The following is an 8,701-nucleotide window of genomic DNA, read 5'->3' as shown; positions in this document are numbered from 1 at the left end:
GGTCCTGGCCCAAGTCCGCTCACAGCCGCCAGGGAACCAGTTCTGGCGCCAAGTTGCGAGCAGGAGAGGGAAGCAGGTCCGCCCGCCGTTCAACCCTGTACTCCGAGTCAGCAGAACCCCAGAGCCAACCACGGTGAGGCACGAGGCTCAGCAAGGCTCCAAGACACGATGAAGAACACGATCGAATCAGCACAACAACAAGGACGCTCTCCGCGCAACAGCCTCCACACCAAAAAAAAATCTTTTTGTCCCGATCTTCTTCCTCTTCCTTTTCGACCCCGAACAGAACCTTTTTATCCTCCCGTCCTCGTCACTTCCAATCGAGCCGTTTTATTGGCCCACCGCCGTCGCCTTCCGCCAATCGTGATCACGGGGCGGAGCCATCCGCAGCCCTGTCCTGTGACGTCACGGCCAGCCTCCAGGGACTACTAAAAGGGGTTTACGCAGACACCCTTACCCTATCCCGTGTCCCTATCTAATTACGTGACAATTATCATTTCCCCCTTGAAGAAATGAACATTTACTAGACAACTTATCACCACTGAATTGCTACTTATTACATCGAGATCCTGGTAAACTCGAACAGCATGGCATACCTAATTAAACATCCTAATTACCCTTTGAATGCATACCCCCCCTCAAACGTAACACTGCCCCCTCCTCTGGTACCGCAGCTCCTGCAAGATATATCACAGGCGCTACCGTACCAGCCTTAACACTTACTGATTCGCACCTAATTAACCTAACGAAATAAAGTAGGAGGGGCAATGGGCAGCGAGTCGCAGCTAACTTACCTATCCTGCTTAATGTACTACCCCCTTATGGCCTTATCCTCGCCTAAACAATCATTCGTTTTTTTATTTTTTATTTTATCACATGAGAGCACTGAGCGAAGTTGCACTCCATCTTCTGGATCATCGCTCTTGCCCAACACTCTTCCAGTGATCTGGGGAGGGGAAACAAAGGTTCCACAAAAACACAACACTTATACTTTACATTCCTACTCTAAGCCTTAACGACACTATTCACAGGATATTTACACTTGACCGCCTCCCCCAGTGGATGCTAATAGACCCAGCGTTACCTGGGGAGCCAATTTTCAAATTTGCTTGCCCCAAAATTATGCGGACATCATGCCCTTGCTGCACATGTCAAGTTGTGCGGGATCGAGTGGGACTCATACATGTTCACAACACTCACACCATGGTCATCATCACATTTCTAGGTCATGGTCCTCATTTTAATCATGCAGGCTGAATCCCGTCGTGGCCGTGGGGTGGGTTACCACAAGATGTTGGGGGCATCTCAGGTGCAACCATGCCCACAGGTAAGCTTAAGTCCAACCCAGACGTTTATCCGCCCCGCTCCCTTTGATTCCCACCCCCCCCCCCTGGTTGCCATCAGCTCTCATCCCGTACAACACACTGGAAGGGGTCTCACTGGCTCCTCTGGCCTTCCTGGGTCACCAAGGTCCTACCCGCCTTGGTCGCCCAACCAGACCCTCTCCCAGTTGCCTCCAGACACTGTCACCATTAGCCACCAGGTGGTGAATCTCCTTGAAGGGGGTCGCAATTCCCGCTCACCGTGAGCTTCAGCAATCCCTGTGGACAAGCACATCATCCCCACCCACAAAACCCACATGACTCCCCCACCCCATCGGCCTTGCATGTGACACCTGCATTTCTAACACTTCGCCGACCATGACCTTCCCTGTTACCACACCATGTCCAATAAAAATCAATGTGTGCACCATACATTTCACTTCTTAACTTGAAGCAACTCACACAGCACTTCTCACCCGATCCACGCACCAGCCATTGGACAGCCACTTGTGCCCGCTTTGTTACCAAATACCCACTGTCCCGATTGTCACTCTAAAACCCAGCAGAACTTACAAACCCATGCCAATTTTCCCACAATTCATTTTTTTCCACCAAAGGAGGGCACTTCGCCACAATCTCAGCAGCCGAGCATGGCCGTATATGCTCAGCCCAATCTAGTCTCCCCGACCCCCGACAGTGATCTCCGGACCCGACCTATGAAAGAGCATCTCGGATAGACCTGGCGGTTCAGCAGGAGGATTCGTCCTCTGTAATATTTGGGTAATGCCAATTTCTCCTAGCCCCCCTCCCTGATCCTGAATCTCCGCCTGTCGGATCGTCACCGATGGCCTCTCGGGCACCCGAACCGGCCGCCTCCACGAGGCCAGCCTGGCTGCGCACTCAGTCGCTCGGTGAACGGTGGGTGGATCCTGTAACTCCACTAGCCCTCGGACCTCAGGGTCAGGAAGAGCAGCTGAAAATTTCTCTAGTGCCAGTCTGTCCCATGCCTCCACTGTAAGCTCCCGATACGCGATCCTGACTGATTGGTAAATGTCCTGTGCCAGCTCCTGCACTGTCTCACCCGGCTTTAATCTGCGGTGCTGGAGCTGGGCCCGCACCAGATCACAGTTCGCTGCAAACCCAAACCGACGGCTCAACGCCTCGCAAATGTGGGAGCTGGTCAACATCCCCTCCGCGATCACGTTTAACACATCTGCGGCTGGTCCCCGCAACGTTGCCACCAAATTCCCTGTACGTTCCCGCTCATTCCACCCGTTTAGTCGGGAAATACACTCAAATTGCGTCAGAAAAGCTTCAAGGCTCCCTGACCCGTCGAAATTTACCAGGGGGATCACTTTTACGGTGGCCCGCTTCTCAGTTTCTCCCTTGTCCGAATCCAGCCCAGGGATCAAACACCCTTGTGGCTGCGTATCCAATTTCGGAGCCCACTGTGGCCAAAGATGTTTTGTGGTGAGGGTCTCATGGGTCAATTTTGCCTCCTGTTCCAAACGTTGAATGGACCGATTCACCTCTTCCCGCAGGATCTTCTGGGCCCGCACAACCTCCTCCAAGGCTCCGTCGCGAGTTTGTAGCTGCTCCTCATCCAACCCGGACACTCTACTTACAAAAGACGGCTCTACCAGGCCTTTATCCAAGACTTCATTTTGGCTCATAATTTTATCTTGTTCATCCAAACGAGCCTCCAATCCTTTTACCTCCTCCGCCAAATTCATCCCTTGCTTCCTCAGCTCTCCCCACTCTTCTACTTGCAGCTGCATACGAGCATCCACACAGGCACGATGACATTCCAGGCTTTCCTCCACTTTATCAACCCGAATGTTCGTTGCATCAATTTTATCTACCAATTTTTTTCGTATATTTTCCCCCTCCAATGTAATTTCTACCTTTGTTTCCTCTAATCTATCCTCGAATTAACTTTGTATTTCTCCCAATTTAACATCCACACACTCCTGCATCTCAGTTTTCATTTTCTCCATCTTTTCCCCCAATTCATCCCTCATTAAATCTATCCGTGCACCCAACTGTTCCCCCATTACCCCCAATCGATCCGCCATCTCTGCCCCCTGTGCCGTCATTTTTGCCCTCTGTGTCACGAATTGATTTTCCATTTGTGCCGTCATTTCTGCCCTCTGTGTCACGAATTGATTTTCCATTTGTGCCGTCATTTCTGCCATTTGTGCCCCCTGTGCCGTCATGTCTGCCCTCTGTCACGAATTGATTTTCCATTTGTGCCGTCATTTCTGCCATTTGTGCCCCCTGTGCCGTCATTTTTGCCCCCTGTGCTGTAATTGCACTCATTAAACGTTCCAACATTGTCCAGATCGTCATCGTGCCGGTTTCCGGCGCTGCCGGCTCCGTTACGGGCGATGAAGCACGGTCCACGCTCGGAATGGGGGAGGTTCCAACCCTACCCCCGTCTCTCCCTTCTTCCCCCGACTCGCTGCCAGACACGTGGCCTTCCTCCTCAAACATCTGCACATCCGCCATGGTGCAGAAGTCCCGTTTGCCGCCAATTAATTTAAATTTGAAAAATCCCGCCAAAACTTTCCCGCGCTTTTCTGTAGTAATTTTATATTCCAATTTGTGGCGAGATTTTAATCTTGGTATATTCTCCTGATACCAAATATAATTTAGAGGGGTTCGAACATCCAACACCCTGACACCAATGTGACGTCCACGGGACTTGAACAGTCCCGCCAACGTAGAATGAGCCGAAACGATGGAGGCGGTTTATTTATTTATAACCCAAACATGGCGGTTCTAATCGCTCTACTGCAAACGGGACGAGGAAGGTGGCACGAGTCACTTTTCACTGAGTTGATGATGTTTATTTGTTTTTACTATTAACCAGAAATAACAAGACTCGGCAAGAAAAGGGATCCGGGGCGATTCGACGGGATGGTGTGGGATCGGGCGTGGGGAAAAACACAGACAATTCCAATGAATATACAGATCTCAAACCCTCTAAGGCGCCAAGCGCGCGCGCACACACACACACACACACACACACACACACACACACACACACACACACACACACACACACACACACACACACACACACACACACCGTAGCTATTTCTGGTGGTCAGGCTGGACCGTGGTGTGGACGCAACTGTCCCTGGACCGGCGTCGGACGAGCTGGCCTTGCTCTCGTCAGGGGGGAAGGAGAAACCGTGGTACTGTCGACCTCCTGGTCCTGGCCCAAGTCCGCTCACAGCCGCCAGGGAACCAGTTCTGGCGCCAAGTTGCGAGCAGGAGAGGGAGGCAGGTCCGCCCGCCGTTCGACCCCGAACTCCGAGTCAGCAGAACCCCAGAGCCAACCAAGGTGAGGCACGAGGCTCAGCAAGGCTCCAAGACACGATGAAGAACACGATCGAATCAGCACAACAACAAGGACGCTCTCCGCGCAACAGCCTCCACACCAAAAAAAACACGATCTTTTTGTCCCGATCTTCTTCCTCTTCCTTTTCGACCCCGAACAGAACCTTTTTATCCTCCCGTCCTCGTTACTTCCAATCGAGCCGTTTTATTGGCCCACCGCCGTCGCCTTCCGCCAATCGTGATCACGGGGCGGAGCCATCCGCAGCCCTGTCCTGTGACGTCACGGCCAGCCTCCAGGGACTACTAAAAGGGGTTTACGCAGACACCCTTACCCTATCCCGTGTCCCTATCTAATTAGTGACAATTATCATTTCCCCCTTGAAGAAATGAACATTTACTAGACAACTTATCACCACTGAATTGCTACTTATTACATCGAGATCCTGGTAAACTCGAACAGCATGGCATACCTAATTAAACATCCTAATTACCCTTTGAATGCATACCCCCCCCTCAAACGTAACAATATATTGTTACAGCCACGGGTCGAGACACTAGCTTGTCACTCAGGGGGATTAGTCCCGGTTGTCCTCGGTAGAGCTGGACCTGTGTCCACCGCTCACAATTAACGTTGTGGCACGGTGGGTTGTTTTGGAACCACGAATGCCACCCAGTCAATCATGAGTTCCAGAGTCCACCGTCTAATTATTCCGTTTAACTTGAGGTAATGTGGTTGCCTGAGGGGGGAGCATGCCCTCGGCAAAGCACCAATGTTATCTCGATAAGATTTTAATTAGGGCGGCCGAGCGTTTTAACAGCTGGTGGGTGCCGACAATTCTTGGTCAAATCTGTGGTAATTACCTCCCAGTCTATCTCGGTTCAGACAATGCTAGACCAATGGAAGGAAAGGACAAATATGGACAGGTTGGAAATCGACAAATGATTTATTAATCATAAAATAAATAAATGGAAAGAACTTTTTATTTTCTGAGGTAAATGAAAGAAAAATTTCAAAGAAAAATCAATCAAAATGCCAAGAAAGAGACAAAGAGCAGATGCTTATCGGTGGTTGACTTACTTACAGATACACACAGACATGGTTACCCAGCAGATCATTTGGGGGGGGGGGGGTGGGGCGGAAAGAATCATCTCGCTCACCAGAAAGTATTCGTCCGTCAAGTGAAAACGTCCTGAAATGTGTGTGTGCATGTCACATCCGTCGCCAGCACCCAGCCTTGCTGTGCACCCTCTCACGAACAGCATTGAATGCCAGTCGATGTCTGGAGGGCACCAAGATCGTCTGTCGCGGGTTTAGACTCTGGTGTTGTTGGTGACCGACCCGTGCCTCACTTGTTGGCGGCGCTGCTCACACCCACACGCGTACCACACGCTCGCTTGCTCACTTTGGGCTTGTACACTTCCTCCTCCTTTTCCTCTCTGGCTTTCTTTCTCTTTCTTCTCTCTGCCTCCTCTTACTTCTCTCGCCTCTTTTCCTCTCACTTCTCTCACCATTTTCCTCTCACTTTTCTCGCTTCCGCTTTTCTCTCAGAACGGACCTCTAATTCCTTTTATATCTCTGGGTCATCTCCGTGGGTACAGTCTGCTCCAAGCTCACCCCGCCCCACTTGCGCATGGTTACCATGACGACCTGTGCGCTCTCAAAAAGGTGGGCATCGGAGCCCGCGAAAGAATGTTGCTGAGGAAAAATGAGGGTGGGCTTCAGAGCTCGCGAAAGAACGTTCCTGAGGAATTGTAAGGGCACGCGTCAGAGCTCACAAAAGAAATGTTGTATAAACGTGTCTGTCGTGAAGAAAAAAGCTTCCCATAAGAGTGGGGATCTATCCTTTACCCTTCTCAACACATCACATTTAAGATCCCATTAGACATGGGGATAGGGCTAATCTGAACATGCATTGAAGGAAACAACTGTCTGAGGACCTGGATGTGTGGATGCATTCATCAGACCGGATTCTAAAATTCGTAACAATATATATGTATATGTATATATATATATATATATATATATATATATATATATATATATATATATATATATATATATATATATATATATATATATATATATATATATATATATATATATATATATTAGCAAGTATGCTTACACATTGTAAGCAATAACAAACAATGCTTCCCCATTATCTCTTCGCTCACCTGCATTAATTTTTTTAATTTATTTGTATTCATTTATTTATTTATATTTTCATTCACGAATGCTTTCCGATGGTTGTTATTTTTCCTGGTATATCAGCTTCAATGTCCATCGGCAGGTGAAATTAGCGTGCTTCACCATCGTCTTGGGTCGCTCACCTGCATTTATTTTTTCATGTTTTTCTTAATTTATATATATTCATATATTTATATTTTCACTTGCAGGTGCTTTCCAATGGTTCTGTGATTCCCCCCCCCCTCCCCTGGTGTATTAGCTTCGATGTCAGTCGGCACGTGAAATTTCAGCTTTCTACATCACCCGGGATTCTTCATCATCACCGTACCGAACATTAATATCAGTCAGTGAGTCAGTCAGTGAGTGGTTCGAAAGAGCTTTATGTGGTATCATATTTTTAGATATTATAATATATTGGCAAAGTACCCACTCTACGGGCGATCTGGTTCCAAGCATGCAACACGTTCTGGCGGATACCTTTATTTGGGCGGTGTTCCGGCACCTGACAGCTCTGTGAAGGCAAAAAATAAATAACCCGGGTTATGTGCATGAAGGAAAAACATATCTACTGCTTATAATTCAAAATATCTCACTGTGCAGGAAAATGTGGGATCAGGAATACTCAACTGTAAATGGTGGAGACTTGTAATACCGTCGCCCACCCGAAAGTGGTATTACATGATACACATTTACAAAGATAATTGGGGTCATGCTGATCCTATGTAACAAGTCGGGATGTAATCTGCCCATAACTGTTGGAGAAGTAGCACGACAAACACTCAAACGCCGGTCCATGAATTATTGTTCGGATATCTAAGAATACCATTCCTTTCACACCGTAAAGGTAGATAGGGCTGTTGAGGCAGTTTCATTGGCAAGGAGTACAGTCCTGGGTGGGTCACCACTCCAACACAGGTTACCCCAAATGGTTATTACCCCAGTACACTGGTACCCATTTTACTGACCTCAGAAGAATGCCAGGCTGAGTGAACCCACCTGGTGGTAATTCAATGGTAACAAAAGGGGCTTGAATTCAGGAACCTAAACTCACAAGCCAGCCACATTAACCACTTAGCCAACACAAGGCTTATTGTAAGGATATCAAACGGAGCCATTTGATGACCTTACTATAATAAACCAAAATATATTCCTGCATAAATATCTAAGCAATGATGTCCACATTCAACATTTAAACGAATGTCCAATGGTGTAGGATAATGTCCAATGGAGATCGGGGGAGTGCTCGTCACACTCCACGTGTTTCGATTTGCCTGCCAATCACATCACGTGCCTTCTGATTGAATGGTTTGCATCAGTGGGAACAATCGTCTGGGTGGCAGACAGGCAGTTGTTCTTTGTGGATTATGCAGTTTTACTGTGTGAGACATGATCCACGGTGATGCTCACCATAACAGTCAGGAGGTGCTGACATCTGATGTTTAAACGACGAATGTGGGCATCATTGGATAGATATTTCTTGATATGCCATCCTGATGAGGGCAAAGAAGTCTGAAGTCCAGATAGGTGGCTTCGTTTGATGTTTAATTTATGTTGACCATATAATCTTTGTCTGTTTGACGGTTGCTGGGCCAAGGCCTCCTGGTTGGAGATGACAATTTGGTGCAGGATTGTGAACAATGTAGATTGGGGGAGTGCTCGTCACGCTCTGCACGTTTTGATTTACCCGCTGATCACATCACATGCCTTCTGGTTGAAAGGTTTGCATTAAGGGGAACAATCATCTGGGTGGCAGACATAGATGTGCGGTCTTCGTGGATTATGCAGTTTTACAGTGTGAGACATCATCTGTGGCGATGCTCACCATAACAGTCAGGACGTGTGTGTG

General features: G+C 48.3%; 1 protein-coding gene across 1 annotated transcript in view; it reads left to right on the top strand.

Moving 5' to 3' along the window:
* Positions 1 to 8,701, top strand: part of LOC147022247 (uncharacterized) — a 173,744-nt gene that overhangs the window by 105,910 nt on the left and 59,133 nt on the right. The window lies entirely within an intron of this gene.

Source organism: Eptatretus burgeri, chromosome 8, assembly GCF_056783735.1.
Source record: "Eptatretus burgeri isolate ZD-2024b chromosome 8, Ebu_testis_v1, whole genome shotgun sequence".
In the NCBI taxonomy this organism is placed as follows: Eukaryota; Metazoa; Chordata; class Myxini; order Myxiniformes; family Myxinidae; genus Eptatretus; species Eptatretus burgeri.
Note: the sequence above shows the minus strand (reverse complement) of the source record. Positions and strands in the feature narration are given on the sequence as shown.